Source organism: Narcine bancroftii, chromosome 11 (assembly GCF_036971445.1).
Source record: "Narcine bancroftii isolate sNarBan1 chromosome 11, sNarBan1.hap1, whole genome shotgun sequence".
NCBI classification, from domain to species: Eukaryota; Metazoa; Chordata; class Chondrichthyes; order Torpediniformes; family Narcinidae; genus Narcine; species Narcine bancroftii.
In genome coordinates, this window is record NC_091479.1 from 35429897 (window position 1) to 35455829 (window position 25933).

Here is a 25933-nt window from a genome sequence, read left to right on the forward strand (position 1 = left end):
CTGGCGTGTTTTTAGCGGGTGATAGGAGGAAAGTTTGAACATGGATCTCTTGGTCATTAGAAAAAATGGAGATGACCGTACAATATTATGAGAGGACACAGCAGCATGGATCGAGAGAGGATAATGCAAAAAAGTTGAACATCAACTGTCACAATTTCCCAATAACTGATCTGCTGCTTGAACTTTAAGAAATGTCTTCAAATGAAAATGTAATATCCTTGGAATTCTCTACCCTGTTGAAGGTTCATTTGAAATGGTGATCCATGGACTTGTGATGAGTTTATTGTCCTACACATTCGTAGAGGGATCATATGCATTGAACTTAGATGTAGATACTTTGAAAAAAGTAGCAGACATTAAATTGGAAGTGGTAATAAATATGAAGGAAAGATTGAGAATAAATAATCTCCCTTGCAATTGGCGTACAATGTATTTCTTAAGATCAGAGGAATCCTGGAGCCAGGACAAAGTGATCCTGTGTTTCCCAAGGATTTGATTGAGTTGTTGGGGTAGTATGAAATGGAATGGCAGAAGGGTCTCCTGCTCCTTCGACTCCCTGCTTTCTGTCTTGCGATGCTGATTGGGTGCGCCTGTGTGTTCGGTCGCTCGCTGATTGGTTCCTTCAGTTGCGCGAGCTCAGTGTTGATTCGGTGAAGCCACTATTGGATGAGACGCTGGAGTAGGGTTGGATTGATGGGCGGGTTCGCGGGCTGATTGGCTCCTGCTGTGAAGAGGCGGGACGTTGGGGGCGACGTCGTCTGCTCGGGGTCCGTCGCGTGGCCGCGGGCGCGAATGGGAAAAAGTTGGCGTCGGCGCCGGGACATTCCTCAGCCGCGCGGTCCAGGGAAAATGGGCGACCCGCAGCCCGCCGGGCCCCACCCGGGAGCGGCCGGTACCGGCGGGGTGTTTGGGTGGAGCTGAGGGGTCGGTGGGAAGCCTGATGGCGCGGACAGGGCGAGGCCGGAGGCCGTGGGGTAACTGGCAGCGGGAAGGGGCGTGAGAGGGGCAAGAAGAAATTTTCGAAGTCTGGTTGGCGCATGCGCGGTAGATTTGTGACTTGGCGTTGGGTGCGCGCATGTGCGGCTGATACGCACGTGCCGACTGAGGGCCACTCAGCAAAGCCTTTGCGGAAGCGCCAACTGACAAATCGCGCATGCGCACAGAAATTAAGATGGCTGCCCCCCAGCCGATGGACCCTGAGAAACTGAATCACAAAGTCAATCCGCACTTGTTGGATTTTACGTGTCCTATGTCTCTGTTCTCGTTTGTCAAATCATTTGATTTTTAAAATAGGCTCGAAGACTTCAGGGCTCCTCCTACGCGGGAAAACTCCGACTTGCGTCCATTGTGGGAGCTTTCGGGTTTCATTACGGTCGCAAGTCGGGGAGGACCTGTCGGGGTCATTGGGTCACTTAGGAAGGGATGGAAAACCAATCCATTTTTCTTTGCTTCCCAATGCTCATAGAATGAGTCTAATTCTATCAGTTTTTCCTGTTGTAGTATCACATTCTTCATAAAGTTAGATGTTATTTTTTTAAAGTTTAGTCACTTGAACAATTATGCTCCAATCCTTCTGATCCTAACGTACCATGAGTTTAAAATGTAATGTTTCTCAGTTACTTGTCCGAATGCCTTGAAAATATAGGGACTTTGGTGTTAACAATACAGAGTAAAGATTTCACCAATCCTTTTGAATTTATGATCTCTGGGATTTCTGGTCATGTTTTCTATTTAGGTTGGTGTATCTTGCAGACCTGTTTGGTTGCAGCAAGTAAGAAGTTATCACCTTGCAGCATCCACTGTGGCAGCACTACCAAATAAAGAGACACCCAAGGTGAGTGTAAAACAAAGACTGGCTTTACTGTTTTAAATTCCCCACGTGTGCTCGCTGGCCCACCCATTTCTGGTGACGTATCCCCCGACTTCCAGCTTTACGTCATTGCATCGTGGCATCACTCTCCAGTTGGATGCCGCTACGTGGAAGTGTAGGGCTCCTCAGCCCATACATGGTGCTAGGAGCGGGCTCTTTCTCAGCAGCTAATGGGAGTCCGTGCCATCTTGGACTATCCGAGTGTTGCAACGATTTGACCTCTTTTTGCTCACCCGGTCTCTTGGCGCACTACAATCTCAGTGTTTATAAGGGGGAAATTCTTTTAATGTTTCATTCAACTTTATTACAGAATTCTCCTTAGATTATCTGTGTAACATTGAAGGTTATGGGTTTTCATGAACAGGGATCATGATTTTACTCATAATTTGGTGAGCCAATAGATGGGACATTTTTTGCTCATGCCCCATGGGAATTGAAATAGAAATGATGTGACAAGATTAGGAAGGTTTGTTCACCCTTCTTTTTAAGGATGATTTTCATCTTGCTTGCTGAATTAAAATGTGATTTGTCAGTTCTTAATGGCAGCTGCCATATTGGCATTGCAAGGAGAGATGGGAAATGGGTCAGGTCCTTGGTGGTCCCAGTAATGCAACGTAGAAAGATGTCATGGGGCTGAATGTGGTTTAGGGAGGGAGAGGGTATTAATTTTTAGGAAACGTATGTGGCCAGACACCGATCAATATTTTTTGTCTAATAGAAACTCCTGCTGGTAGAAGCCATTTCCTACTTTGAACAGGCCCAATGTCATTATCCAAGTAAATATTGTTAAGAGCCCATCGGATCCCAAAACCCAGCAGCAATAGACATTCACCAAGTCAAGTCATTTTTAAAACAGAAGTTATTTTTAATCAAATTTAAACATGAAAATAGAATGAAACTTTAACTTAACTCTATACTTAACTAACCCAAATGAGCCCCCTTCAAATTCTAAGCACACATGTTTGTAATGTGTTTAAATTTAAGAAAAGTTATTTGGTTCACAGTTCAATCTCACTTCTCCTTCTTCCAAGTTCTCTGGATGCAGGCAATTCTTCTGCTGTGCACAGAATTGAACATTTCTAAATTTCACCAGGTTTTGGTGTTCAAAAGGTAAATGTTTTCCGTTCAGGAAGGTTCTTGTAGTGTTTGCAGAGAGTGATTTGTTGTTCCAGGATTTCCACAACTAAGGTACCTTCATTAGTCACCTCAATATCTGGCTGATGAAAATTGCCCCGTCAGGATCTTCCAGGTGGTAACTTCTTTCTGCAAGCTACTACAGAGTTCCATTCCTCATATTCCAAACAACAGGAGTTCTTTCTTCTGCTCAAGCTGTTGTTAGATAAACAAAACCCAGGTGTGACTTTCCTCTAAGCACCCTGCAAAAAAGTACTTGTAGATATCCTAGCTCCATTTCCAAACAATGGTCATTAATTTTATGAAATCAGTTCGATTAACACCTACATTTGAATGTCCATAACATTCTCCAGTGATCTTCAATATTTATTCAATCTTTCAAATAAGATGTTTTAAGATGTATGTGTGTGTATGTATGTAACCTACTCTAAATCTTACCAAAATCCAAAATATTACCAAATTCTCCAAATATATTTATTTATTACAATATCATGCATTTAAGAGACTCTAAGACAGGCATACATGGGTGAAAGAAAAACAGGGTTGTAGCAGACACACCGCCACCATCAGTTCACACACTTACCTGAGACGTCGCGGGCTAACAGTGCTGGGCACCAAAGTACAGTGAGTGGATCAGATGAAGCCCCTGTCTAAAGGCACGGGACACTAATGGCTTGTACCTTTAACCTGCAGGTCCTGTGGACCGGAAGGTGTTCACTAATGTTCTCATTGACAGGCAGGGAATAAAAGGTCCGTGTATGTCTGCAATAAACCACTCTTGAGTTGACAACCTTTGTATATGTTTGCCTTTATTTAGTAGCATCTTCCGCAGTAGCTGCTACAGGGTATTATTTTTTTGTTAGAAATATCAAGATCAATGCAACATCATGGGCCAAAGGGCTTGTACCGTGCTGTAATATTCTGTTATTGCTTGACTTTGAATATCTATTGTAAGCTCTGTGAGACTTCAATAATGTAGCAAATTTGCACAGCAACATTGCAGTCAAAAGTTTGTATCTCCTGTTTGACTTGAGCTTTTCACATTTTTACACAATGCTTTCTAGTTCTGGTCAGTAAGAAAATAAATATTGTGCATGTTGAATATGTCATGATGTCTGAAAGTAACACTGGAAAAGAGTCAGTAACACCAAGGTAAATAGCACCCTGTAGTGGCTGGTGCAGTTTCCTGATGGGCAGAAGTTATCCCTCAGTGGCTACAGTGATGTGAAAATGTGGGTAAATTATTTTGTATATGATTTATACATGGAAATATTAGTTGTTGTTTGTTCCAATTTCAAGTAGGTGTGGTTGAAAAGTGGGTAAGGATAGAAAATAGTTGGGGAACAAAAACTGAGGCTTGCATTTGATGGTGTGAAAGTCAAAATGGAAACTCAGAATAAGGCTAATCTGATTAAGCAAGACAGCGGCTCTTATACTTCCACCAGAAGTGAATCTCAAATTGAATTTTGAGTCATTTACGGTGGGTAATTTAAAAGTCTGTGGATTGTAAGACTAAATTAAGAGCCCTTTTTCCCCTGGCTGTGCTGAAAGATTGTTTTGTTTATTAACTAAATCTTTCTGAGAGGGAGAATAGACTGAAGCTGCTTTCCTACACATTGGTGGTGAATCTTGCAGTAGGATCTTTCAACTAATTACAGACTCCTAATTCCTCCCTGTCCTCGGGCATTTTCTCCTGCAATCTGCATCAGTCACCACCATCCAGCGATTCTCATGCAGGGTAAAGTTTCACAAACACCTCCTCCAACCATGTCTGTGCCCTCTGTGGCAGGAAACCCAATGCAGAGTAAATGACAGATTGGCTGAGCGCCTCCACTTTGATCACAATGGCCATCTTGGGTCATGGTCACAAGCCATTTTAAGTTCCATTCCATTCCCACACTGACCTTTGTCTTCTGCCTCCTCCATTGTCAGGGTGAGGTCAAATCCAGAGGAACCATGTCTTATTGCATTTGTGAATCGATAGTATGCATATGGAATTTTCCAAAATCATGTAACCTGCCCACGACCTCCCCCCTCCACAGGTTTCACTCTCTCTCCTGCTGATTCACCCAGTCGCCCTCGTATTCTCCCTTCCAAACCAGATGACAAATAAATGTGGGCAGAGAAATGGCAGATGGAGTTTAATTGAGACAAGTGTCTTGCACTTTGAGAAGAGTTGTAGTAGTGTTGCAATGAGGGATCTTGGGGTGCAAGCGCAAGCTCTTTGAAAGAGGCAACATAAGTGTAGGGTGTTAAAGAAAGTATTCTTCATTGAGCAGGGCATGAAGTTTAAATGTGATTAGGCCAAATTATGAGTATTTTCTGCAAATCTAGTTGCTGCATGACAAAAGGAGTTCATCAGGGGCTTGCTTGGTGAAGAGCATTGGGTCTGAGGAGAGGTTGGACAAATTTGGATAGTTTTCTCTGGAGCATTGGAGGCTGAGAGATGACCAGGTTGGAATTTATCCAATTATTGTAATCATGGAGAGAGTAGATTTCTTCTACCCCCACCCCCGTGGGAGATGTAAAAAAACTATGATGCCCATATTGAACATGAGAGGGAAAAAGGAGAGAAGTGAGACAGGGTTTCGCACAGTGAGGTGGGGGTCTGGCCCACGCTGCCAGGATAGTGGTGAAATCACCTCGATTTTAGAGGCATTTGGTTGGGCACATGAACAAGAGGGAATGGGTGATGTGCATGGACCATGTGCTGACAGATGGGATTAATTTAAATGAGCATCATGGTCACCACAGACATTGTTCACCAAATGGCCAATTCCTGGGCTGCTCTGTTGGGTGATGATTCATCTCTTTTCAAGGATTGTTGCCGATGGGCAGTAAACTTTTCACAGAGGTCTATCTCCAATGAATGTATTTAGAACATTTCCATGAGTTAATTCCCTGTAGAACAGCAGTTATCATTCAAGCTGTGTAGCCACAGCAATAATGCAAAGTTTGAAGGCCATCATTACTGAATCCATTTTAATCAGCCTTCACCTTGTACAATGTTCAGTTGAGACAACAAAATCAAAATGCAACTTTTAACCTCTAGGAAAGATGAGTAATCCTCTGTACCACAGAATTATTGCTGAAAAAATATTTGGAAAATTTTGTGAATTCAGCTTCCAAAGAGGTGATGAAGAGGAACCACAACATGATTTAAAAAATTAAACCCAGAACATTTATTAGAAGATGTTCATCACAATAAACATGTTCAGGTTCAGTAATGATCGATTCTAGAATGGCATGTGGCCGTAATAAAAGGAATGCAGGATAGATATATTCCAAGGAAAAAGGAATTAATGATTTGGATTGTGGTTTAAATGGTTTTGTAGCCAAATTTGCGGAGCTCACGAAGATAGGGGACAGAGTAGGAAGTGTAGAAACCGTAAAGTTGCAGAAGGATACAGACAGATTAGGAAACTGGGCAAAATGATGGCAGATGAGATTTAACACCGAGAAATATACAGTTGTACATTTTGGCAGTGGAAATAAACAGGAAGCATACTATTTGGATGGGATGAAAACTCAGACCTTGGATGTGCAAAGGGAACTGGGTGTCCTTGTGCAAGGAAGCCTAAAATTTAATGACCAGGTGAAATTGGTCATGAAGAAAGCGAATGCTATGTTGGCATTCATTTCAAGAGGAATGGTGTACAAGAGTAAAGAGGTGTTGATGAGGCTCTATGGGGCACCGGTGAGACCTCATTTCGAGTACTGTGTGCAGTTTTTGGCCCCCTATCTGAGAAAGGATGTGATGTTGTTGGAGAGAGTGCAGAGGAGAATGACGAGGATGATTCCCAAAATGGAAAGGATAACGTACAAGGAGTGTTTGACAGCTCTTGGGTTGTATTCATTGGAGTACAGGAAATTAAAGAAGAAATCTCATGGAGGCATTTTGTATATTGAAAGGTTTAGATAGGGTGGATGCGGGAAAGGTGGTTCCCTTGGTGCGTGAATCGAGGAGAAGAAAATTAGAGGTTATACATATAAAACAGAGATTAGGAAGAACTTCTTTCTCCAGAGGGTCGGGGATCTGTTGAACCGCTGCCGCATACAGTAGTGGAAGCCAGATCGCTGGGAGTATTTAAACAAGAAATAGACAAGTATCTCGTTAGTTAGGGCATGAAGTGATATGGGAAAAGTCCGGAAATTGGAAGGAGTGTAAAGTAGTTTCGTGTCAGTTTACAGAACAGACTCGATGGGCCTTGTGGCCTGGTTCTGTTCCTTTGTCTTGGGATCTTGTTCTCATTTGAGAGAGATTATTTGAGCTAACTGAGAAAAATGAAGGTAAAATTCTAGGCAGTTGTTAGAGTAGGTTATTAGTTTGTCATCTCTATGTAAAACTCCAAAACTATCTGTCACTTTGGAGCAGTGCCGGTCCCTCCAACCCCTGAGGAACGTAGATTTTCTAATATGTCATGTGTTCTTTCAGCTAGAAATGATTCTCTTATTCAAACATGGCCAGAGGTCACTCGCATTTTATTTCAGCTTCACATCATTTTGGGTGGGTTTTCTGTTGTAAATGTGGCAAATTCCAATTTGGGAGTAGATTTCTTGTCACATTTTTCAGTGATGTATTTGAGAAAAATGCTGTTATGTGGACTGCAGCTCTTGAATGCAAGTGAGCTGCATTTGTTGTCCTTCCAATGCCATCTGCTGCCTGACAAGCCTTCAACCTGGCTCCTGCCCTTTCCAAACCTTGCTCAAGTGTTTCCCTCACCTTATGACCCCATTATAATGGTGTGCAGACATGCAATAAGCCACCATATAAAGGCAGGGTCTATGAGACGCAGTCTTGTAATACCCCCGGATTATCAAAATCGCAAGCTTGGATTGGCAAGAGTTGGGCGTAGTCCACAGATCTGACAGCTGCTGTGCTTCACGGTTGCATATGGTTCTGATAAAAACTAGGGATTGGCGGCCTTGCAGAGATGATCGTCCCCTGAACAATTCCACTGTGCCTGACTGATACAATATTCCAAGTTCATAAGACTTCTCAGCAAACCTCCACGGCAAATATGCATTTGCTAAAATAGATCTAGTACGTCCTTACTATTGGATTCCATTTGAGTCTTCGGATGTCACGAAGACAGCAGTGATGCTCCCATTCGGCATGTTTGAGTTTCTGAGAATACCATTCGGTCTATGGAATGCAGCTCAGACGTTCCAGTGGTTCATGGACCATGAACTCACTGGCCTTGGGTTTTTTTTGGTGCTTGTGTTGATCGAGGAGATTCTGGTTGTAAGTGTGGATGAAGAGGAGCACAAGAGCCACCTTATCTCATTGTTTCCAAGGCTTGAGGAATGTGGCATCGTGATCAATCCCAGAAAAGTGTTTCTGGTGCTTCTGATCTTGTATTGTTGGGACCTAGAGTTATGAAACATGGTATTTTGACTGATGAATGGAAAGTGTATAGAATTTGAGAATTTCCAAACCCCCCCCCCCCCCCCTTTATGTTTGGCCAGTTTTGATGGTTTTTAGGTACAATGAATTTTTATTGCTGTTCCCTGGTGAATGCTGCAGCATCTCTATTACCTCTTGCTGAACGACTCAAAGGATCTGATGTCTGCTTCAAAAAGACATTAACTTTGGGAGACGATGCTGTTTATACTTTCCATGATGTGAACACTTCTAAGCTTGTACATCAAATGCCCAAGGCCTTGCTCTCTTACCACAGATGTATCTGTCAGTGCTGTGGGAGTAGTGTTCGAACAACGAGTCTGTGGGCAATTAGAACCTCTGGTGTTTTGTTTCACCCAAGCGGTCACTGGCTCAGGCAAAGTACTGTACATTTGGGCAAGAACTCTTAGCTATCTATCTCGCAGTGAAACATTTCAGGTTTTTTTTAAATTTATAGTTTTGTATACAGTTCAATATAATAACAGAATCGTATCCAAATGATACATTGATCAAAATAGAATAAAAAATAAATGATTTTACTGTACACAAAAGTGAGAAGAGAAAAAAATAAAAAAATACAGATCCAGGTGCAAAGCTACTGTATTAACAATTCCCTCCCAAAAGGAAAGGCAAGATATTAATAAAATATTAGATTTAAACCAACATGATAAGGTTCAACCATTAAGATTAAAGTAAAGTGGTGGGGTGGAGAAGTGAAAACATCAAATATCCAAACCCATAATATCTAAATATGGATTCTGTATTTTGAAGTATGTATCATATCCACTTCTAATATTATAAGTCACCTTTGCTAAGAGAATACAATTTTGCATTTCCCCACAATCAATTTTAAGATGGGATTCAGATTTCCATGGAATTGCTATACATCTCCTGGTCACTGCCAATGCAACTTATAAAAATAATTAATTGTTTTTTGAGATCTTGAATTAGTCTTCCAAATCATATACATTTCCCAAAAGTAAAAGCTCAGGTGTTAATGGAAAAGAGTTTTATAATTTGTTCCAAAAACTTGCCGACATCTTTCCAAAATGATGTCACCTTCAGACATGACCACAGAGAATGTATAAACGTACCAATTTCTGTGCCACATCTGAAACATAAATTTGAAAAAATTGGAATAAATTAATTGATGTAGCATTAAATATAATTGATGAATAAATTTGTAATTAACTAATCTATCGAAAACATTAATTACTGTCCCAACAAATGTCAGACCAGCAAAAAGGGTCAATTTCAGTTCCCAAATCCAATTCCCATCTTTCTTTTGATTTATTCAAGTCTGGGTTTGGAGATTCCTCTTGAAATAGTAGATACAATTTTGAAATAAATTTCTTTGTAATTCTCTCTAGAATCCCAATTTCCAATTCAATATTTCAGCTCTTTATTGGAAGGTCATCCTTTGACCATTTATACAGACCACCAGCCTCTTATGCATACTGTAAGTACAAGCACACATCTCTACTTGCCCAGAGAGATTCAGCACTTGGACTTCATCCTACAATTTTCATCGGACACACAGCACATCTGAGGAATGGTGAATGCTGTGGCTGGTGCCTTATCCAGGCGCGACATTACATACAACTATTGCCATCGATTTCACTGCCATGGCTCATGCACAGCACACTGATGCCGATTACATCAGGTGAAACCAGATCAACTCTGGTCTCCATCTTCAAGATGTGACCCTGGATGAATCGGGTGAAAAGTTGGTCTGTGTTTTTTTTTCCCCCAACAGGAAGGACTCTGCCGTTTGTGTAGCGGCTATGAGGCAGGGGATTTTCTCTTCACAATCTATCTGTTCCTGGTAGAAGAGCATCAATCAAACTGGTTAAGGAACATCTTACCTGGCTTTGTGTTAAATAGAATGTTGGATTACGGGCAAGGACTCGCTTGCTGGGTCAACACCCTAAAGTCTCCAGGCACATGAAATTCAAGCTGGATGATTTTGTTGTTTTGGATTCCTATTTCCAGCACGTGCACCTTGTGGCTTGGAAGGTCCACTTCCGCCATCTCAGCAATATACTTATCTGCTCACGTGTGAGGACTGGACTACCAGGTGGCAGGATGTAATTCCTAACATTGGCATCTCTGCAGAGACAATTGCTTGGGCTTTTGTGGATCATTGGATTCCATCTTTTGATGTTCTGGGCACTATTACAACAGATCAAAGGTCTCAGTTCGAATCAGCATTGGTCCGAGCTCTCACTAATCATCTGGGCACGACCTGAACTATCGCTAAGCATTTCAGGCCAACAGCTTCTTTGAGAATTTTAATTGACAATCGAAAGCAGGTGGCAATGCATCTACATGGAGCGAACGTTTGGCCATGGTTCTCCTTTGCATGTCTACTGCTGTTAGGGCAGATCATGGATGTTTAGTGATAGAGCTAGTCAATGGCTGTATGGTGACATTGCCAGGTGAGTTTGTGAATCTGAGTCCAGGCACAGTGCTCCACGAACAGGTCAGTTATCTTGATTGTCTTCGAGAGAATGATGTGGCAGAGAATGATTCCAACTGAAACGGTATCTTCTTATGAACCAAAGTAGCAACACCTCGAGCTTTCGAATTAAATGGAGATGAAAAACATGTCCGACCCAATCTATTTTCAATTTCATATGTTCTTTCTCAGACAAATGAGTTTCTTGCAAAAAAGCAAGATCAACCTTCCTTTTCTTTATATATGCCAATATTCCCTTCCTTTCAATCGGATTATTGTCCTTTAACATTAAAGATCACAAAATTTAAATGAGCCATAACTTAATTTCTTCCTGAGATTGACACTTAACACAGCAATTACAATTATATATATATATATTAAAAAAACCCAAACCCCACCTTTTGAAAGAAGAAAATCCTGTAAAAAACCTACGAGTATAAGAGTCGGATCCCCCTCTGTGAACCAGGTGCAGTTAATTCCACAAGTGGCAGATGACTTTAGAAGTAGCAGAGACGACCACCACCCCCCAACCGAACATTAAAACCCATCAGTCATCCCAGTGATAACACCTATATTGAGCTTGAGCTTCATCTTCAACATCACTCACCAATTCCTGTTCCCTTCCCAATCTTAACCTTAACCTCAGGCATTTTCCCCATCGATTTCTTAAAGTTTGGGAAGGAATTCGGAAAATTTAATGCACCAAAAGGACACTCAAATCATTGAGACTGATCTGGCCCATAAATCACCTTAAATACCGATGGATACCGAAAGTAAACTTATACCCTTTCTTCCACAGCACTGCTTTGACCAGATTAAACTCTTTCTGTCACTTAATAATCTCCTGACTTAAATCAGCATAAAATAAAACCCTATTTCCTTGATACATCATAGGGCTTTGATCATGGCGAGCTTTTTGAACTTTGATTTTCCAACTAATCAATGTTTTGTAACAAATCTCTCTTCTGGACATCCCAGCCTGTAAATAAATCCTCAATATGATCCATTCTCTCCGTATAATGGTCCACACAGTCCTTACAGTCAATAAAAACTTCTTCTATCCTCTTAAATTGATCTTGTCCATTGTCTGCTGTTAAACTCTTATTAATATCAACTTGAATAGATGTAATTTCTTCACACATACCAGCCATTTATTTCCTCTATAACAGCAAATTGATCATTTAAAGTTTCAAAACCTTAGTTCACAGAAGACATAATCTTTTCACTTGCTTGGATCAGTTCTGTAGACATGAAGTTGACTTCCATCCCTGTTACAGGGGCCTTGAAGACTGGGGAAGGTGTCTGTGGTAAAACAACAGCTTTCATTGGAGAAGGAGATGTTCTTAAAGCCTAAGGCCTTCCTTCAGTGAGTCCAACTGCAGCAAGTAGTCATTCTTGCTCTTCTTCTTCTCGAACTTCTGAGTTGTCCTCCTCCACCTCTTCCCTTCCACCTCCTACCTGGCAGCCAGACTGTGGATCAGATCCAGAAATTCTTTCAAGCGAGAACATCTTCAGATGCGCCACTGCGTACAGGCAGTCCCCTTCCTGGTAACTCGTGCTTGCATTCGGGCACTCACGCCCCACTCTACTTAGTCAAACCTGGCTCGTGCTCCTCCTGGCCCGGCCAAAGATCTCGGTGCTATCTTGCATCTCCGGATGTGCAGAGGATATAGACGTTTCTTCCAGCTGCTCCCGACTGATACATTGAGGCTTCAGATCCATGTCTAACTGGTCTTGAGGTTCCTTCTGGAAGGTCGGCCTTGCTTCTTCTGTACTTTTCACAAGTTGACAATCTAGTTTTTTTCTAAGTTCCTTGTTATGATATGGTATTGTATGTACTGACCAGTACAGGCACGGGCTGCCCCCCCACCCCCTCCTGATGACATCCTCTCCTAGACTCCTCCCTGAACTCCTCCCCTGTGACCCAGGCAATAAAGGTTGAGCCACCTCTTCCTTCCCTTCACTTTCCTCACTTGGACCCGGGTCTGCAGTCTTGTGTGGAATAAAGCCTATCGTTCCACTCAGTCTTTGTCTCTGTGATTATTGGGGCAACTGGTCGTGCCCAACACTGCTTTTTTCCTTTCCTCATTTCCAGAATCCTACTGTAGTAAATTACTGTTCAAAACATTGATAAAGTCAAAAAAGTCACTACAGTTCGAGTATTGAACAGTTCAGTCAGGGAGAGGTGTCTTCTCACGTCATTTTCCGATGCCCTCTTTCTATGACCCCCCCTCCCCTCAGCTGATCCTTGAACACCATCCAATCCAAGGACTCGAGGCAGTCCTGTAGCTGTCTTCCATCCCGTGACCACCTTCTGGTTGTCCTGATCTCGTAAGTGTTGTGAGCAATTTTAGGCCCCATTTCTAAGAGAGGATGTGATGGCCCAGACTTGTTTTACAAGAATGACCCTGGGGATGAGAAGAATAATGTTGGAGGAGCATTTGATGGTTCTGGGCCTGGACTCGCCCGAGTTTAGAAGGATGAGGCAGGACCTCATTGAAATCTGATAGTGAAAGGGCTGGATAGAGAGGATTTTGCCAGTAGTGGGAAAGTTTAGGACCAGTGGGCACAACCTCAGAATAAAAGGATGTCTGCTTAAAACAGAGATGGAGAAACCTTTTCATCTGGAGCAGTGATTTTCAAACTCCACCTCCCCGCCTCCCCCTCTCCCCAACACCGGCTCATATTCCACTAAATCCCTGTGCCAGAAGTTCTCTGTTAGTAAGGTATTAATTAATGTGGTATGTGATTGGAAAGAAAAAGTTTGAAAACCACTCTTTTAATTGTACGTCATTGACTTGTTCTGTGTGTGATTTCATAACTCCAGAGGAAATGGACAAATGACAATTTTTTTCAAGTAACATTTTTCCTTCACAATTGGGTCCACTGCAGTCTTTCTCAGCCTTTTTTCCCATTCATATGCCACTTTAAGCAATCTCTTACTCATTTTTCGAGACTCCAAGGAATAAAGTCCCAACCTGTTCAACCTTTCCCTGTAACTCAACTCCTGAAGACCTGGCAGCGTCTTAGTAAATCTTCTCTGCACTCTTTCAATCTTACTAATACCATTCCTGTAGCTCATTGATCAGATCTGCATGCAATACTCCAAATTTGGCCCCACCAACATCTTATACAACCTCACCATAACCTATTTTCTATATGTTAATTAATGAAGGCCAAGATGACAAAAGCTGTCTTTAGAACCCTGTCATCCTGTGACACCACTTTCATGGAATTATGTAACTGTGTTTTATCTCTTGCTGCCGATTTGTATAACTTCTCTGTTCAATTTCATAATGTTGCCTTCTAGACTATTTTATTGTGCCCCTTGATCTAGAGAGTTCTGGCAGAGCAAAACAATTTGTTTTCTTTCATCAGGTCAAATTTTGTCACATTAATCCAAAAACAAGTATTTTCACCATTCCTTCATTTCAAATTCTCTGATGCTGTCACATTGTACCTCACAGTGACGGCATCATGTTTGTCTTGTTTATCTTTTACTCCTCCATCCAGGCAGATGTGCTAATCAGCGAGTCGACTCCACTCATCCAGCATCACTGCCATTTCTGCTGCTCGGGCTTTTCATCCCAAATATTCACTTTGTTATTTCCCCTCTTCTTTTTCTCAGCAAAGAGAATCAGGTTTGTTTGATCATCTTTCTGAATCCCAGTGAAAGGTTATCGACCTGAAGGTTTTAACTCCGATTATTTTTCCAGTAGATGACCTGCTGAGTATTTCCAGCATTGAGTTTTTATTTAACTGCCTTGGTGTATTACTGAGTGCTTTGAATGGTAGAAGAAATATGGGTTGGGTTAAGTGGATATGTTTCGATCATGGATTGGGTTTAGAAAAATAGACGTAAAAGGGGAGGGTGCATGGAAATAGTTAAATCATCTTTTAAAATTGTTTTTTGAGCTATGATTGTTTTCCGATCTATGCGCAGTGTTCAGAATTAAAAATTTATTGTGATTAACATGTCACAAAATTTGTCATTTTGTGGCAACAACACAGGTGCAAATATTGTTCTAAATAACATTTTAAAAAAAGAAATCCATTTGTGCAAAATGAAGAATAAGTGAGGGAGTGACTGTGGTTCCTTGTCCATTCAGAAATTTGATTGGAAGAGGGGGAAAAGCTGTGTTTGTACCATTGGATGTTTGTCTTCAGGCTCCTGCACCTGTTTCCTTGGTGATAGCAGTGTGAAGAAGGCCTGGTCTGGGTGGCGAGGGTCCTTGAGGATAGAGATTGTTTTCTTGAGACTCTGCCTCTTGGAGAAGTCCTTAATACATGGGCTAAGGATGAAAGGGGAAAAGTTTAGTGGAAACATGAGGGGGAGCTTCTCCACACAAGGTGGTGGGAGAGTGGAACAAGCTGCCAGCTACATGAAGAAATGTGAGCCCCATGTTAGCATTGAAGAATTTGGACAAGTTCAGGGATACGAGGGTGTTGACAGGCTCTGGACTGGATGCTGGTCAGTGAGACAAGGCAGAATAAGAGTTCTTCAGTTGGTGCGTTAAACCATAAGACAGACAGCTGTGTACTCACCCATTTAATGGACTGCGCTTGGTGCAGCGTGCCGAGGAATGGCACGTTGATCTGTGGAGTCTCCTGCCGGAAAGTGTGGGATACTCACGGGGCTTAATTTAAACCTGCCGGCAGCAAACACTTCATGATGTCCCACCTTGTCTCGTGGAGCCTGGCACATATAACCATATGACAATTTACAGCACGGAAACAGGCCATATCAGCCTTTCGAGTCCATGCCATTTCACATGAACCACTCCACTCCCTAACCATTCCCCAGCCCCTTCCCACGCTCTGCCCATATCTTCCAACCCCCTCATATCCATGTACACATCCAACCTTCTCTTCAATGACAGAAAGGACTCTGCCACAACTATCTCTTCTGGAAGATCACTCCATTCTGCCACCACCACATAAGCATCTTATAACATTTCTCCTAAAGTTTTGCCCCCTAACCCTTAACTCATGCCCTCTTGTTCAAACCCCACCCCCCCCCCCCACCCTCAGAGGAAATAGTCTACTCATGTCGAGTCTATCTATTCCCTTCATAATTTTAAATACTTCGATCATAACTCCCTTCAACCATCGACGTTCCAATGAATAAAGTCGCAGTCTCCTTGATCTTTCTTTGTATTCTAGATGTTGTAAGTCAGGCAACATTTTTGTAAATCTTCTCTGCACCCTCTCCACCTTAACTATATCATTCCTATAATTTGGAAACCAGAACTGAACACAATTCTCCAAACCTGGCCTCACCAATGCCTTAAATGCTAGTCTATGCTATGATTTATGAAGGCCAGCATGCCATATGCCTTCTTAACAACCCTGACTACCTGGGAATCCACCTTCAGTGAACTCTGTACCATAACTCCAAGATCCCTCTGTTCCTCTTCATTCCTCGACCCCCTCCCCTTAACTGCATAGGTTCTATTTATATTATTTTTTCCGGAATGCAGCACCTCACACTTGTCTACATTAAATTCCATCTGCCATCTTTCAGTCCACTTTTACAAACAAACCAAATCCTGTAATCCAAGAAAACCTTCCTCACTATCCACCAGTCCTCCTATTTTCATATCGTCTGAATATTTGTTTACCCAGTTAACCAACCCTCATCCAAATCATGAATATAAATAATAAACAACAGGGGACCCAGCACCGATCCCTGAGACACACCGCTCGTCACAGGCTTCCATGCTGACAGACAGTTGTCCACCATGACTCTCTGCTGTCTATGTCCCAGCCACCTCTGAACCCATCTCACTATCTATTAATCCCTAGTGACTGAACCTTCCTAAATAACCTTACATACAGAACCTTATCAAAAGCCTTACTAAAATTCAAATAGATCTCATCAACCAGCCTACCTTCATCCACTTTTCTTGTCAACTCTTCAAACAAATCAACAAGTTTCGTCAAACATGACTTTCCCTTCACAAACCCATGCTGGGTGCCCCTGATCTATCCCTGCCTATCCAGATATTTGTATATACTATCTCGAAGTATACCATCCATAATCTTCCCCACTCGGAAGTCAAACTTACTGGCCGATAATTACTTGGCCTCCACCTACTGCCTTTTTTCAACAACAGAACTACATTTACAACCCTTCAATCCTGCGACACCAGACCCTCCTCCAGTGATCTTTGAAAAATCACTGTCTGAGACCCCGCTATTTGTTCCCTGACCTCCCTTAACATCCTGGGAAAAATCCAATCAGGACCAGGAGACTTATCCTCCGCTATTGACCCTGGAAGCTCCAAAACCCTCTCTTTACTAGTCCCTATTCTTTCCATAACTAAGCTATTCACCTCATTTATCTCACATAGTCCAGTGTCCCTTTCCCTTGTGAATACAGAAGAGCAAAAAATTGTTCAATATCTCCCCCATCTCATGCAGCTCCTCACAAACACATCGTCCACCGTTCCCATTTTCCAGTGGACCTACCCTATCTTTAACCCTCCTTTTACTGTTCACGTATCTGTAAAAACCCCAAGGATTCACTTTCACCTTATTTCCTATGGACACCTCATACCTCTTTTTGCCTTTCTAATTTCCCTCTTGAGGTTCTTTCTGCAATCTAAGTAAGGATCATACATCTCATCAATCTTTTGTTTCTTATATTTAGCATGGGCCTCCCTTTTATCCTGAATCGTTCCTAATTTTTCTAGAAAACCACGGCTCCCTTGAACTTTTAGTCTTGCCTTTCGTCCGATCTGGAACATAAAGATCCTGTACTCTCACTGACAGGCGGTGAGAATGGTGTTTTTACCATGGCCGTTGGGGTAAAAATGCCCATAAATGTGTCCCACCATTTACCTATTACAGCAAAAAGGCAGGAAACAAAAAAGCCGTCTACCATTAATGGCCTCGGCAGCTGGGACAAGTATGGGCCTATTGTATCTACAAGATGACGCTGGTAAGCACAAGTTTCTTGTAGGCACAAGTTTCTTGTAGACACAAGTGCTGAGGTCGGTTGGCTCCTGCCAACCTACTTTGAAATAAAAACCACAATAAATAACAACTCCAAGTTCACCGGTGTTTATCAATTCTTATACTGTGCACAGAATTCAACATTTATGAATTTTCACCAAGCTCTGGTACTTAAAAGTAAATGTTTACCCTCCAGGAAGGCGCTTGTTGGTTTCAGAGAGGGATTTCTTGCTCATTGGACACACAAAAACTGATTCCCTCTGATCAGCCACTTTGGGGTCTTGCCAAAGAAATTCGACCCATCAGGGTTTTCCAAATGATAACCTCTTCTGCAGGTCACCATTGAGTTCCTTTTGTTTCCCTTATTTCAGGTGAAACACTCGAGCCATCTATTTCCTCTTGTATGGACGACAAAGTTTTTCAACAGGCTGAACTGAGAACACACAACCCATCTTCAAAATGGGGTTTCAACAAGATGCCAGCTTGCCATCTCTCTCTCTCTCTCTCTCTCTCTCTCTCTCTCTCTCTCTCTCTCTCTCTCTCTCTCTCTCTCTCTCTCTCTCTTTTAGAAAAAAGCCTATTTGATCTCTCTGCTTGCAAAACCACATGACCTTCTTCGAACAGCAAACAGGTACAAGCCAGATGACTGCACTGGACCCAAACTTTTGAATCCAATCATCTCTTGCTTTAAAAACAATAATCCATTTACACCTGCTTTTGAAATTATTTAGCAAAACAGTCTCCTTGTTTTGTCTTTGCAAAGGCTCTCGGCGCCTGCATGACTCACTCTCAACAAAGCTCCTGCATTTTAAATAAAAGCTTTTTTGTGAAGTGTTTATGTTTGTTTGTAACCTACACAACTCCTATAATCCATCTCTTTCAAAAACCTATCTATATACAATGTAAAATATATAATCTGTCACAGGACAGATGCAGCAGAGGATTTGTGATAAAATCAATGGTGTCCTTGCAAAAGAAAAAAGTGGGAAGAGGTATAATCCACTTGGCTCTGGTGAGTGGAGTTTGTATTAATTTGAAACTTGAACCTATCTCTCTATTCCAGGAGACAATTTACTGATATTTAATTAAAAAGTGTCCTATCACACAAAATTGATTTTTTCCTGCTGTAAGACAGATAGATTCGCCATTGGCAGAAATTGCCTGAAATGCCTCTGGCAGACAGAGAAAGTCTGAGTGCTCCCCCACCCACGCCACCCCGAACCCTGGGCCAAGTCACTGAGTGTCTGTGGATTCTCTTTCAATGCTCACAGACCAATCCACGTCATTGGCAATGCGAGGCCCAGGTTTGAACCTCTGACATGATGAGGAACCATTTAGCACCCACTCGTATCCCAGATCTGATACCTAACACCCTTTTAGCCAGTTTTGAACCAGTCTCTAGCAGTCCATGGGCTGGTGTGAGTTCCTTGACTGCTTTGTCCAGAAGCCCACAGCCTGTGTGGGTTCCTCTCCTCAAGTCACCAACAGCCTGCCACCTATGTGGGTCTTTCACCTGCAGAACCCCTCACTGGTCTGCTTCCTTGGTCACTGACCTATGGATTGAATTCTCTGCTTCTGAGATGTTGGTGGGGTGTGGTCTTTCTGTTTTCTGGCGCCCTGCACTAGTCCTCCACTTCCACAGAGTTCGCGGTGTCGAGGAAATCTAACAAATCTAAATAAAAAAAATTCAACTGAGAGGAGAATCTCACATGTCTAGAGGAATGGAATGGGCATTATTACAAACTGAAGCCTAATATTTGAATAGTCAGGTGCCAAATTTGCAAAAGCATAGAGTATATATTTATCAAGCTATATGTATTTTTTTTCCAAAGGAATACAACTTTGAATATTTCCATGTCATATTGGCATCCCTAAAAAGTTAACATCTGATTTCCAAGAAAGTGCAAAACATTTCCTCATCACCGCTAACACAATTTGACAATTTCAATTGATACATTAGTAGTTTTAATTTGGGGCTTGTTCCTTCAGTATTTCCTAATACAAATAAGGTTGGATTTTGCGGAAAAACATCTCCTGTAACTTGTTCCAAAAATTTTGTAATTCTCCCCAAAAAGATCTTGCATTAGGACAAAGATAAGTTGAATACAAGAAAGTTGCGACATCTTCACCACACCTAAAAGTTTGATCTGATAATTCTGATTTTATTCTATTCAGTTTCACTGGTGTAAGAAGTAACTGTAGAAGAAAAACTAGTTGTGAATTCCTTCCTCACTGCTGCAGAGTGGATCTCTGGTCAATAGTTCCAGACTGCTGAGTTGAAGTGAATTTTTACAACTCCCCTGGATCAAGTGATCTCTATTGGAAATCAGCTTCTTGAGGAGCTTTTCAAATCCAACAGCCTGAGTCACCTGACTCCAGGTGCAGCTTGACATAAACTCATGATGCAGACTGTTTTCTGAGAATGGAATACAAGAGGAGGGTTGTCTAGGTCTTCTGCAGGATAGAGATCACAAGATATAGGAGCAGAAGTAGACCCGTCGAGTCTGCTCCACCATTCTTCCACTCATCCCTACTCCCCAGCTTTCTCCCCATTACCCTTGATTCCGTGACGTATCAAATACCTGTCAAAATCTGCCTTAAATACACCCAATGACCTCAATTGCACAGATTCACGATCCACTGACAAAATCAATTTTTCTACATTTGTTTTAAATTGACACCCTTATATCCTGTAATTATGCTCTCCTGTCCTAGAATCTCCTACCAATGGAAACATCTTTGGCATATGTACTCTGCCCAAGCCTTCCAGCATTTGAAATGCCTCTGAGGTCCCCCTTACCCTTCTGTACTCCAACTAGTACAGTCGAAGAGTCGACAATTGTTCCTCATACACTAACCCTTTCATTCCTGATATCATTCCAGTAAATCATCTCTGATCTTCTCAAACACCAGCACATCTTTTCTCAAATACGGCACCCAAAATTCTAATTCTGATTGAATGGAAAGGGAATTCTCCAACGACACAAACACAACAGTGAAATGATATTATGTCTTGTTGATATTTACAAAAAATTAATGAACGGTCAATTAATAATTTTCAAAAGATACCGGGACCCATTAATGGACTATTATCATAACCTAAAGAATTCGGATTGTTCTGAAGCTTGATGCTGTGTTACGAGACCAGAGGATCCCAAAACCCAGCAGCAGTAGATATTCCCCTAGACAAATGGGGACTTAAACAAAAGCTGATTTTAATTATCTTTAAACATGTTTAACTTATCACTATTTTACTAACTTACTTTACCTAACTTACCCCCCCTCCCTCTTCTAATTCTAAGTGCACGTGTGTGTAATGTGTGTGTAAGTTCAGAAAAGTTCTTTGGTTCATTGTTCAATCTCACTTCTCATTCCTCCAAGTTCACTGGTTGCACGCCATTCTTCTACTGTGCATAGAAACCAGGTTTGGTGCTCAAAAGGTAAATAATTACTGTTCAGGAAGTTTCTTGTTGGTTTTCAGAGAGAGGTGTGTTGTTCAAGGAAGTATTAGGGTGTTTTTGACTCAACGTACCAGCATCTGAAGTCCGTTATCTCTTCAGAAAAGCTCTGATAGCTTTAGCGTGGAGCAGAGCTGGACCAGGATTTTGCAGGTATTTAGGGGAGTGTGTGGGCAGGGTTTGTTCTGGACCAACAATCTCACCAAATGACTCTGCTTGAAATCAAGATTCAAACCATTTTGAGGAATACAACAGGAATTGTTCAACAAGAGCCTGGTGATCCCTGAGGAGGAGTTTTCTTTCAATAGTGGAAATGATTTTTTTTAAACCCTGTTAATATTCCTGATACAGATCTTTGTATTTAACTTTCAGGTTGCTATCTGTTGTTAACTTGGAGGCCTTTAATGGGGTGACTGGGTGGAATCTTTGCTTTAACCAAGCAGTTCTCTTGCAATTTTCCAGCTGTAGGATGCAGTGCAGTTGCTTGCAAGTTTAGCAAGTGGGATGATGATGTGAAACTGCAAGTCACAGCGTCATTTTTGTTTTTGAAAATGCAGATGTGAAATTTTAACTTTGGTCTCCTTGGTTTGCTTAAGTTTACAGAGGAGACGTTGGGTCAAGCTGAGAAGACAGAGTTGGATGCCCATTTGGCGAATCGGCTGGGCAAAGCAGAAAGCACAAAATGAGGGGCTGAAAAAATAATGAAACAGACTGAAGTGCCGTTGAACCCAAACCCAGGTCAAGAATTTAATTTTGTGCTGTGTACTTAAGAGACCAAACGATTTGGGCTTTTAGTGGTGACCTATTTAAATGAAAAAAATCTGATTAGGATTAAAGTTTTTGGAATGTTTGGAAGGTGCCACAAAAAATGGAGCATATAAATTAGATGTTGTAATTAAGGTAAATGAACAATACAATGAGCCTGGTGTCACAGTGCCTCCCTCTACCGTACATCACCATTAAACCTTCTCCCCAATATGAACCTGATGTCAAAGTATCTGACACAGTTAATTGAACATCACTGTTAAACCTTCTCACGAATGTGAATCCTGTCTCATAGTTTCTGATTCAGTCTATAGTCCATCAACATTAAACTTTCTCCCCCCTGTGAACCTGCTGTAATACTATATGCCTCAGTGAACCTTCTCCTCACTGTGAACTTGGTGTCACAGTATCTGACACAGTTCATCACTGTTAAACCTTCTCCCCACTGTGAACCTGGTGTCACAGTATCTGACACAGTTCATCACCGTTAAACCTTCTCCTCACTGTGAACTTGGTGTCACAGTATCTGACACAGTTCATCACCGTTAAACCTTCTCCCCACTGTGAACCTGGTGTCACAGTATCTGACACAGTTCATCACTGTTAAACCTTCTCCCCACTGTGAACCTGGTGTCACAGTATCTGACACTGTTCATCACTGTTAAACCTTCTCCTCACTGTGAACCTGGTGTCACAGTATCTGACACAGTTCATCACTGTTAAAGCTTCTCCCCACTGTGAACCTGGTGTAACAGTATCTGACACAGTTCATCACCGTTAAACCTTCTCCTCACTGTGAACTTGGTGTCACAGTATCTGACACAGTTCATCACTGTTAAACCTTCTCCTCACTGTGAACTTGGTGTCACAGTATCTGACACTGTTCGTCACTGTTAAACCTTCTCCTCACTGTGAACCTGGTGTCACAGTATCTGACACTGTTCATCACTGTTAAACCTTCTCCTCACTGTGAACTTGGTGTCACAGTATCTGACACTGTTCGTCACTGTTAAACCTTCTCCTCACTGTGAACCTGGTGTCACAGTATCTGACACAGTTCATCACTGTTAAACCTTCTCCCCACTGTGAACTTGGTGTCACAGTATCTGACACTGTTCGTCACTGTTAAACCTTCTCCTCACTGTGAACCTGGTGTCACAGTATCTGACACTGTTCATCACTGTTAAACCTTCTCCCCACTGTGAACCTGGTGTCACAGTATCTGACACTGTTCATCACTGTTAAACCTTCTCCTCACTGTGAACTTGGTGTCACAGTATCTGACACTGTTCGTCACTGTTAAACCTTCTCCTCACTGTGAACCTGGTGTCACAGTATCTGACACAGTTCATCACTGTTAAACCTTCTCCCCTCTGTGAACTTGGTGTCACAGTATCTGACACAGTTCATCACTGTTAAACCTTCTCCCCACTGTGAACCTGGTGTCACAGTATCTGACACAGTTCATCACTGTTAAACCTTCTCCCCACTGTGAACCTGGTGTCACAGTATCTGACACTGTTCGTCACTGTTAAACCTTCTCCTCACTGTGAACTTGGTGTCACAGTATCTGACACAGTTCATCACTGTTAAACCTTCTCCCCACTGTGAACCTGGTGTCACAGTATCTGACACAGTTCATCACCGTTAAACCTTCTCCCCACTGTGAGCCTGGTGTCACAGTATCTGACACAGTTCATCACCGTTAAACCTTCTCCCCACTGTGAACCTGGTGTCACAGTATCTGACACTGTTCATCACTGTTAAACCTTCTCCTCACTGTGAACCTGGTGTAACAGTATCTGACACAGTTCTTCACTGTTAAAGCTTCTCCCCACTGTGAACCTGGTGTAACAGTATCTGACACAGTTCATCACCGTTAAACCTTCTCCTCACTGTGAACTTGGTGTCACAGTATCTGACACAGTTCATCACTGTTAAACCTTCTCCCCACTGTGAACCTGGTGTCACAGTATCTGACACTGTTCATCACTGTTAAACCTTCTCCTCACTGTGAACCTGGTGTCACAGTATCTGACACAGTTCATCACTGTTAAACCTTCTGCCCACTATGAGCCTGGTGTAACAGTATCTGACACAGTTCATCACTGTTAAACCTTCTCCCCACTGTGAACCTGGTGTCACAGTATCTACCTCAGTCAATCATACATCACTTTTAAACCTTCTCCCCACTGTGAACCCAGTGTAACAGTATCTTCCTCAGTCTGCTGTACATCACCATTAAACCTTCTCACTACTGTAAGCCCGGGTCAGAGTACTTGCCTCAGTCAACCATACATCACCGTTAAACATTCTCACTTCTGTGAACCTGGTGTCTCAGTATCTGCCACAATTTATCTTACATCACTCTTAAACCTTATCTCCTTGGAAACCTGTTGTCAGAGTTTCTGCCACCATTTATCGTACATCACTGTTAAACCTTTTCATTGCTCTGAACCAGTGTCAGATACAGCGACACCGGGTTCACCGGACATCAGCGATAAACTTTCTCCCCACTGTGAACCCAATGTCTCAGTATCTGTTTCAGTCTCCCGTGTATCAACATTAAACCTTCTCCCCACTGTGAACCTGTGTGGCAGTTTGTGCCAGAGTTCGTTGTACATCACCATTAAACCTTCTCTCCACTGTGAACCTGTGTGGCAGATTGTGCCAGAGTTCGTTGTACATCACCATTAAACCTTCTCCCCACTGTGAAACTGATGTCACAGAATCTGCCCCAGTTTATGTTACATCACTGATAAACCTTCTCCCGACTGTGAACACGGTGTCACAATATCTACCTCAGTCTACCATATATCACCGCTAAATCCTCTCCCCACTCTTTACTCAGTTTCACAGTATCTGCCTCATTCTACCGTACATTACTGTTAAACCTTCTCACCACTGTGTGTCCAGTTTCACAAATCTGTTTCAGTCTCCCGAAAATCACCATTAAAATTTCTCCCCACTGTGAACTCTGTGTCACTGTATCTGCAACAATGTATCTATCGTGTGTCACCATTAAACCTCCTCCCCACTGTTAACCCGGAGTCACAGTATCTGCCTCAGTCTACTCGACATTACCGTTAATCTATCTCTCAACTGTGAATCCAGTGTCACAGTATTTGCCACATTATACCATACATCACCGTTAAACCTTTTCCCCACTGTTGACCTGATGCCACAGCATCTGCTGTAGTTTATTGTACATCACTGTTAAACCTTTTTAATACTGCTGTTAACCCGGTCTCACTGTATCTTCCTCTTTCTTCTGTATATCACCGTTAAACCTTCTCCCCACTGTGAACCTGGTGTAACAGTATCTGCCTCAGTCTGCTGTACATCACCGTTAAACCTTCTCACTACTGTACGCCTGGGGTCTGAGTACCTGCCTCAGTCAACCATCCATCACAGTTAAACATTCTCACCTCTTTGAACCTGGTGTCTCAGTATCTGCCACAGTTAAATCACTGTTAAACCTTATCTCCACTGGAAACCTGTTTTCAGAGGTTCTGCCAAAGTTTATCATACATCACTGATAAACCTCCCCACTGAGGTCCCGGTGTAACTGTATCTTGCTCAGTCTGCCGTACATCACCATTAAACCTTCTCCCAACTGTGAATCTGGTGTCACAGTATCTGCCACAGTTTATCGTACATCACTATTAAACCTTCTCACTTCTGTGAACTAATTTTCATGGTATCTGCCAACATTTACCGAACATCACTACTGTGAACCCTGTGTCATAGTATCAGTCTCAATCTACCGAAAATCACCATTAAACCTTCTCCCTAATGTGAACCCACTGTCACAGGATCTGCCTAAGTCTACCGTACATTAATGCAAACCTTCTCCCTACTGTGAACCCGGTGTCGCTGTATCTGCC

At 42.2% G+C, this 25933-nt stretch overlaps 1 long non-coding RNA gene across 1 annotated transcript in view; it reads left to right on the top strand.

Moving 5' to 3' along the window:
• Positions 1-1753: 1753 nt before the first annotated feature.
• The window catches only part of LOC138745170 (uncharacterized), an 84368-nt gene continuing 60188 nt past the window's right edge, over positions 1754-25933 (top strand). The window contains exon 1 of the long non-coding RNA XR_011346086.1: positions 1754-1834. This is a non-coding gene — a long non-coding RNA (uncharacterized lncRNA). The remainder of the gene's footprint in view (positions 1835-25933) is intronic.